This window comes from Rattus norvegicus, chromosome 16 (genome assembly GCF_021556685.1).
Source record: "Rattus norvegicus strain SHRSP/BbbUtx chromosome 16, alternate assembly SHRSP_T2T, whole genome shotgun sequence".
Classification (NCBI taxonomy): domain Eukaryota; kingdom Metazoa; phylum Chordata; class Mammalia; order Rodentia; family Muridae; genus Rattus; species Rattus norvegicus.
In genome coordinates, this window is record NC_141549.1 from 16,778,508 (window position 1) to 16,786,014 (window position 7,507).

Here is a 7,507-nt window from a genome sequence, read left to right on the forward strand (position 1 = left end):
AACTTCGATACCTGGTATCTGTCTAGAAAATTGTCCATTTCCTGTAGATTTTCAAGTTTTGTTGAATATAGGCTTTTATAGTAAGATCTGATGATTTTTTGAATTTCCTCTGAATCTGTAGTTATGTCTCCCTTTTCGTTTCTGATTTTGTTAATTTGGACACACTCTCTGTGTCCTCTGGTTAGTCTGGCTAAGGGTTTATCTATCTTGTTGATTTTCTCAAAGAACCAACTTTTGGTTCTGTTGATTCTTTCTATGGTCCTTTTTGTTTCTACTTGGTTGATTTCAGCTCTGAGTTTGATTATTTCCTGCCTTCTACTCCTCCTGGGTGTATTTGCTTCTTTTTGTTCTAGAGCTTTTAGGTGTGCTGTCAAGCTGCTGACATATGCTCTTTCCTGTTTCTTTCTGCAGGCACTCAGCGCTATGAGTTTTCCTCTTAGCACAGCTTTCATTGTGTCCCATAAGTTTGGGTATGTTGTACCTTCATTTTCATTAAATTCTAAAAAGTTTTTAATTTCTTCCTTTATTTCTTCCTTGACCAGGTTATCATTGAGTACAGCATTGTTCAATTTCCACGTATATGTGGGCATTCTTCCCTTATTGTTATTGAAGAACAGTTTTAGGCCGTGGTGGTCCGATAGCACGCATGGGATTATTTCGATCTTTCTGTACCTGTTGAGGCCCGTTTTTTGACCAATTATGTGGTCAATTTTGGAGAAAGTACCATGAGGAGCTGAGAAGAAGGTATATCCTTTTGCTTTAGGATAGAATGTTCTATAAATATCCATTAAGTCCATTTGGCTCATGACTTCTCTTAGTCTGTCTACGTCTCTGTTTAATTTCTGTTTCCATGATCTGTCCATTGATGAGAGTGGGGTGTTGAAGTCTCCCACTATTATTGTGTGAGGTGCAATGTGTGTTTTGAGCTTTAGTAAGGTTTCTTTTACGTATGTAGGTGCCCTTGTATTTGGGGCATAGATTTTCAGGATTGAGAGTTCATCTTGGTGGATTTTTTCTTTGATGAATATGAAGTGTCCTTCCTTATCTTTTTTGATGACTTTTAGTTGGAAATTGATTTTACTTGATATTAGAATGTCTACTCCAGCTTGCTTCTTCTGACCATCTGCTTGGAAAGTTGTTTTCCAGCCTTTCACTCTGAGGTAGTGTCTGTCTTTGTCTCTGAGGTGTGTTTCCTGTAGGCAGCAGAATGCAGGGTCCTCGTTGCGTATCCAGTTTGTTAATCTATGTCTTTTTATTGGGGAGTTGAGGCCATTGATGTTGAGAGATATTAAGGAATAGTGATTATTGCTTCCTATTATAATCATATTTGGATGTGAGGTTATGTTTGTGTGCTTTTCTTCTCTTTGTTGTGTTGCCAAGACGATTAGTTTCTTGCTTCTTCTAGGGTTTAGCTTGCCCCCTTATGTTGGGCTTTACCATTTATTATCCTTTGTAGTGCTGGATTTGTAGAAAGATATTATGTAAATTTGGTTTTGTCATGGAATATCTTGGTTTCTCCATCTATGTTAATTGAGAGTTTTGCAGGATACAGTAACCTGGGCTGGCATTTGTGTTCTCTTAGGGTCTGTATGACATCTGTCCAGGATCTTCTGGCTTTCATAGTTTCTGGCAAAAAGTCTGGTGTGATTCTGATAGGTCTGCCTTGATATGTTACTTGACCTTTTTCCCTTACTGCTTTTAATATTCTTTCTTTATTTTGTGCATTTGGTGTTTTGACAATTATGTGACGGGAGGTGTTTCTTTTCTGGTCCAATCTATTTGGAGTTCTGTAGGCTTCTTGTATGCCTATAGGTATCTCTTTTTTTAGGTAAGGGAAGTTTTCTTCTATGATTTTGTTGAAGATATTTACTGGTCCCTTGAGCTGGGAGTCTTCACTCTCTTCTATACCTACTATCCTTAGGTTTGATCTTCTCATTGAGTCCTGGATTTCCTGTATGTTTTGGACCAGTAGCTTTTTCTGCTTTACATTATCTTTGACAGTTGAGTCAATGATTTCTATGGAATCTTCTGCTCCTGAGATTCTCTCTTCCATCTCTTGTATTCTGTTGGTGAAGCTCGTATCTACAGCTCCTCGTCTCTTCTTTTGGTTTTCTATATCCAGAGTTGTTTCCATGTGTTCTTTCTTGATTGCTTCTATTTCCATTTTTAATTCCTTCAACTGTTTGATTGTGTTTTCCTGGAATTCTTTCAGGGATTTTTGTGACTCCTCTCTATGGGCTTCTACTTGTTTATTTATGTTTTCCTGGAATTCTTTCAGTTCTTCATGTCTTTCTTGAAGTCCTCCAGCATCATGATCAAATATGATTTTGAAACTAGATATTGCTTTTCTGGTGTGTTTGGATATTCCATGTTTGCTTTGGTGGGAGAATTGGGCTCCGATGATGTCATGTAGTCTTGGTTTCTGTTGCTTGGGTTCCTGCACTTGCCTCTCGCCATCAGATTATCTCTAGTGTTACTTTGTTCTGCTATTTCTGACAGTGGCTAGACTGTCCTATAAGCCTGTGTGTCAGGAGTGCTGTAGACCTGTTTTCCTGTTTTCTTTCAGCCAGTTATGGGGACAGAGTGTTCTGCTTTCGGGCGTGTAGTTTTTCCTGTCTACAGGTCTTCAGCTGTTCCTGTGGGCCTGTGTCAGGTGTTCACCAGGCAGGTCACTTGCAGCAGAAAAGTTGGTCTTACCTGTGGTCCCAAGGCTCAAGTTTGCTCATGGGGTGCTGCCTACAAGCTCTCCGTGGTGGCAGCAACCAGGAAGATCTGCGCTGCCCTTTCCGGGAGCCTCCGTGCACCAGGGTTCCAGATGGCATTTGGTGTTTTCCCTGGCGTCCGAGATGTGTGCAGAGTGCAGTCTCTTCTGGTTTCCCAGGCGTGTCTGCCTCTCTGAAGGTTTAGCTCTCCCTCCCACAAGAATGGGTGCAGAGAACTGTTTATCCGGTCTGTCCCTTCAGGTTCCGGTGGTGTCTCAGGCGCAGGGGTCCTGCCTCTCCTGGGCCCTCCCCCACGGGAACCCAGAGGCCGTATACAGTTTCCTCTTGGGCCAGGGATTTGGGCAGGGGTGGGCAGTGTTGGTGGTCTCTTCCACTCTGCATCCTCAGGAGTGCCCACCTGACCAGGCAGTGAGGTCTCTCTTCCACGGGGTCTGGGAGCAGAGAGCTGCTGTGGGCCGGGATCCGTGGCTTTGGGACTCCTGGTAAACACAGGAAGTGCCCAGTCCTAGAGGAATTTTGCCTCTTTGTATCCTGAGTTCACTAGGCAGGTCTCTTGCAGCAGAAAAGTTGGTCTTACCTGTGGTCCCGAGGCTCAAGTTTGCTCGTGGGGTGCTGCCTATGAGCTCTCCACGGCAGCAGCAACCAGGATGGAGGATTTCTTAATAGCTTGAACAAGAAAGCCAATCCCAAGCATTGTCCCAGTATCTATGGTCTAAACCATTCCATTCCTCCTCATTGCTACAGGGTCCTGATATATCCCAGGAATATAACTGTTCTGCAAAAATTAATTGGAATTCACCCATAATTTTACTGCCACAGTTAAAACATTGCTCTTAAAACATTGGACCCAGCTGACCTGTGCTACTGACCACTTTTCCATGCCTCCGGAACAGGCAGGAACCAAAGGTAAGAAAGGCAGAAGCAGAGGTACCCATTGAATTTTTGTGCTGGAGCAACTTTGGTAGAATGAGTTTGGCATTTTCTTGATGTTGCCAAGGGAAGTGGTACTTTACTAAACATCCTTTCTTCTGAGCACCTCCCTTCCTACATCCTCCATGTCAAGGATATAAAATTTTTCTAAAGCATTCTCTGACCTTGCCTTGAGGCCTTGTCAAAATCAGAAGTTGCTTGGGTAACTTTCTATTCCTGGTCCCCTTAGTAAATAGGAAAAGCACCATGCTCCGATGATACAAAAGTAGAGTCCTAGGTCACAGTAGGTGGTAGCAACAGGGCTGGTACCTGGGTCTGGCAGACAAACTTCTGCTTTTGTCCTAACCCCATACTTAAACATTCATACCTCAGAACAATGATCAGCATTCTGATGGCTCCCTGAGAGTTGCATGTGTCTATAAAAGGAGAGAATATTAGGTGACAGACTTGAGTAATCAGTATTACCTATGGTAAGGCCAGAGTTCAAGCTAAGTAAAGGGCACAGTGATATAATCAAGACAAAGTCAACTTTCCTCAATGTGGAATCAAAGGATTTGACTGTGTTCCTTGGAGTTTACATATTGGAAACATAACCTTTACAGAAAAAGTCTTAAGGGATAACACTTTGAAGAGGACATCAAAAAGAGCAGAACATGGGATCATTGTCATAATTTCCCCTTCTTTGTTCTCTTCAGTAATGTGACAGCCTCTGCCACATTTAGATTTAAGAATAAGGCCTTTGCCAATTGCTACCATCTTGGACTCTCCAGTCTACAGAATCATGAGGAACTGTGAGCCCAATTAACTCTGTTAATTATAAATTAGCCAGTGCATAGTATCCCGTTATAACAGCTAAAGATGAGAATCAGTGACAAATTAATATGCTATATGTCTAATACACATGTGCAGATACCCACATTAAACTTAGCAAACTTCCTATGCCAAAATGAGAGATGTTTTGTCTCATCACTAGACCACTGTAGAGATCTGTGTTCACTTTAAGAAAATTAACAAGCCAGAGCACATGCAAAGAAAAAAAACCAGAAGCAGCTGACTAAAGGTAACAATGTAAGAATTGTATTTAGAAGGAGAGGAGGATGAGGAAGAAGGGACAGAAGAGGAAAAAGAAGGGGAAGAGGGAGGAGGAGGAGGAGGAGAGGAAGAAGAAGAAGAAGAAGAAGAAGAAGAAGAAGAAGAAGAAGAAGAAGAAGAAGAAGAAGAAGAAGGAGGAGGAGGAGGAGGAGGAGGAGGAGGAGGAGGAGGAGGAGGAGGAGGAGGAGGAGGAGAAGAAGAAGAAGAAGAAGAGGAAGAAGAAGAGGAAGAGGAAGAGGAAGAGGAAGAAGAGGAAGAGGAAGAAATAGTAGTTGTAGTAACGTGGAAAGGGGTCATTCTAGAGAGTAAAGCTGGCTTCAATAGCAAGAGGAAAGGCACATTTTAAACACCCAAACTCTTTATATTGGAAGACTGCTATGGTAGTTGGAACACTTGACCCAGGGAGTGGTAATATTTGCAGGTGTGGCCTTGTTGGAGGAAGTGTGTCACTGTAGGCATGGCTTTAAGACCCTCCTCCTAACCTTGTGGAAGCCAGTCTTCTAGCAGCCTTCAGATGAAGATGTAGAACTCTCAGATCTTTCTGTATTATGCTTGCCTGCTTGAATGCTACCGTGCTTCTGCCTTGATAATAACGGACTGACCCTCTGAACCTGTAAGCCTGCCCCAAGTAAATACTGTCCTTCCAAATACTGTCCTAAATACTGTCATAGTGTTCATTCACAGCAGTAAAACCCTAACTAAGGTCCTTGTTAAGCCACAAGCCCCTCATCTATTCACAATGTCAAGGCAGAGATAAGAGACATCAGAGATGGGGAAGTGCATGTACACTGCTCAGATCTTAATTTCTGGTGAAGACCTTGGACTATTTCAAACATGACAAAAGGGAAGAAAGGGAGAAAAGAGCATATTGGAAACAGTCTTCCTTCTTAACAATTTCAGGATGAGTTCAGCCAGAATCCACTCTATTATAAACTAACCCATCCCAGAGATAAATACAGCGGCACATGTCCATGATCCTGGAAGTAGAGGCAGAAGGACCAAGAATTCAAGGCCAACCTCAGCTAAACATCACATTCTGATCCAGTATGGCCTATATCAGACCCTGTCTTGACAAACCCAACAACAGGAAGAAAGAAGAAACAACTTACTTCCACAATAATGGCATTAATATTAACCCATTCATGAGGGTACATAGACTACATCTTCATGTAGCCAACTCTTGACAACCCCAACACTTCTCATCACAATTACATTGGCAATTAAATTTAGAATGAAGTTTTTGAGAATACTACTCATATTCAAACCATAGGGAGAGCTAACTCCACCTTTCTTTCTTTCTTGCAGCTCCATGTCTCCCTGGCCATCCATCTTCCCCTTTCCCTCCTCTAGATATGACTTCACTGAATTCTCCAAGGCTTCTGGGTTACCATTTCAGCATTTATTCCAAAAGGCTGCTGTTTCTCTAATTTGCTTAAGTTTGACTACTACCTGGGTGCCTGTTAAAGACAGAGACTGCTGGAGCCTGGCCTAGATGGTTTGGAATTTGGGGGCCAGGACAGATATTCCGGAGATCTTGTTAGTAGGCTTTTGTGAAAAGCTTTACAGAAGTGACTCGGTGTATCTGAATGTTTCAGAGTGGGATATGATAAAAATACTGTCACACTTCTGGGAGACTATTTGGTGTCTCTGGGGAAGCCATACCTACAGCAACTAGACATAAAGACTCTGTAACGAGAGTCCAGTGCAAGATTCCTAGCATGTATCTCTAACATGTAAATAGGGAGGTAAGAAGCAAAGGCCTTCACATCCATCTCCCTCATTCCCCATATGGCCACAGTTGAGAGACACAGCATAAACATGTGACATGGGGTTCGGGGTGAACTGGGTTCACCTCTTTGTCGATTCAGAGTTGGCGTCTAAATGATTCTGAGTTTCACATCCACCCAGTCAATAATGTTCAAATCAAAGCCCGTCCTGCATTGATGTCCTTGGTCAGGTGATGCCCTTCCTCCTTTGAACATACTATCTGTGCTGACCATCTCTCCTGACCCTGTCCATTTCTACCCAATCCCACCTTAGGGCACACACATACACATATTTAACCAGTAATCTCAAAACTCTGTTAAGAGTGAACTGTGCTTTATGTATCCCTAATTGGTTTCAAATGTGCCTCAGCATATCAGTGTGCACATAAGAAAAGTAAGTAGGTCTTGGGGAAAAGAGTTAGCTCAGTAGGGAGAGTATTTGCTGTCTATTCTGAGTGATCTGAGTTCAGTCACCAACACCCACATAAAAAAGTTGATCAACGTAGTAGCAATACACCTGTAGTCCCAGTGCTGAGGGAGAGGCAAGCAAATCGCTGGGGCTCACTAGTCAGACAGACTAGCCTAATTGGCCAGTCTCAGGTCCTGCTATCTCACAGAAGGTCCTCTACTTCGCGAAGTGTGGCTATGGGCTCCTTTTTCCATCTGTCCTTTGGCTTTTCAGACAGCAGGGATTCCTCCAGTCTGTCTGCTAAGACCACCATGTTTCTCCTGGGAAGGATCTAGGAAGGATCTGCATAAGCAGGAAGCCCAACTCTACAGCCTTTGCCAACTCAGTTCTCTCTTCCCTCCTGCTCTAACCTGGACCTTCTTATATTGCCAGAAGCATTCTCTCTCAACACCACACTTGTGCCATGGGCTGCTCTTATGTCCCACAAGGGCAATGGCCACTTTCAAGTAGCACCTACCCAATAAAAGAAAATCAAGGAAAATCTAAGGGATGAGGAGAAGGGTTTTGGAAAGGCAACATCCTCTTTA